The sequence below is a fragment of the Sinocyclocheilus rhinocerous genome, unplaced genomic scaffold (assembly GCF_001515625.1).
Source record: "Sinocyclocheilus rhinocerous isolate Xijiao unplaced genomic scaffold, SAMN03320098_v1.1 scaffold779, whole genome shotgun sequence".
In the NCBI taxonomy this organism is placed as follows: domain Eukaryota; kingdom Metazoa; phylum Chordata; class Actinopteri; order Cypriniformes; family Cyprinidae; genus Sinocyclocheilus; species Sinocyclocheilus rhinocerous.
The window spans coordinates 441,884-443,432 of NW_015652150.1; positions in this window are offsets into that span (position 1 = coordinate 441,884).

The window sequence follows — 1,549 nt, forward strand, 5'->3', positions numbered from 1 at the left end:
AGTTGTTTGAACCGAAATGTGTGTTGGCAGTGTGTGTACACAACCACCCTAAAATGATAAAAATCCACCCAGTGTTTTTTTTAAAATCTGCTCAAATCTTTACCCCTTTCTCAAATCAAGCCGATCTCAGATGACGTCACACAGACAGGCCCCTCCCACGATAGTTTGATTGACAGTAGCGTTTCAGCACAGACTGGACTGGTGTCTTACCTTAGCTCCGCCCTGAGTGAGCTGTCATCAGTCCATCATTGTTTCACCGCCGGAGCAGTTGTAATGTTCGCGTGAATCATTCGTGATCCAGCTTCACCTACAGAAGAAGTGTATAAGGTTTTTTTTAAATGAATCTTTGCAAATCGCCTTTCCTAATAATGTGCTAATTCGCAAGTTTCATGATGAATGCGGCTAGCGTAAACAGTGTTGCCGACTAATTTTCTTGGGAAGTTGCTAAACGAAGGTCGATTTGTTGCTAAAAGTTGCTAAATTACGTTGTGATGTCATTGCGCGATGACGTAATCACGATGCAAAATTATGTCACTGTATCAAATCTCAGCAAAAAAATATATTTTATATATGTTAATTTCGATTTGTTTGTTAAATAATATTAATGCATAATATAATAATATAAAAATATAAATAACTGTAGTTTAAATACAATATTGAATTATTGAACACGTACCAATTTTTGAACAATTACAATTAAATTTTTTTTATTAACGTTTTTTTTTTTATTAGCTATTTTTTTTATTTAAGTTTTTTATTAAACTAGTAAAACTACTCATTCTGAACAACACTGTTTTAAGCAGTGTATTAGTAGTTTGTTAGTATGCTACACTCTAAGAAAAGTCTGTCAAAATAGTCTACTATATGAAAGAATTTTCAGTATTGATTTTTCACTGTATTTTTTACCTGCATTTTAAATTACGCATTGTATTTTGTGTTTTTGGGTTACAGGGCTACAACGGATAATGGATAACGAATAAATTCCTGAAAAATTACTACCTTTTCCATTTTTCTAGATCAACTGACTGATCAACAATCACAGGTACAAGCTAATAACAAGGTGTATCACATCACGTGAATTAAGTTAACTGCTATTTGCAATTGTTCAATAATAATTAGGTGTGTTCGACTTGAAGCAGTGCTGTGCAGACCGATCGGTGTTTGACATCAAAGCACAGCGAGAGCGATTAGAAAGCATGCAGATCCGTCTGCTCTCTATTCTATTAGCTCTCACGGTACTTTGATGCAGAGACGTGCGCAGACATTTTGAGGAAAATGGAAAAAAGGGCACTTCTCATATTTATTAAATTTTTTTTCTAAACAAAACGTTAAATATATTATGTGTGATATTGACAAAAAATATCTCAATATTTTTTGAGATTTTATCGATAACGATAATTAGACGATATTTTGCTGAGTGTGTTATTGTGCTGATATCTTAAGGACTACCGCAGACAGCTGACTCCTAAAGTTTTTTATATTCTGCACATTCTGTGTGGTGATCAGGTCACAGCAGTGATAGAAATTAATCTTTTCCAATAAGTTTAAA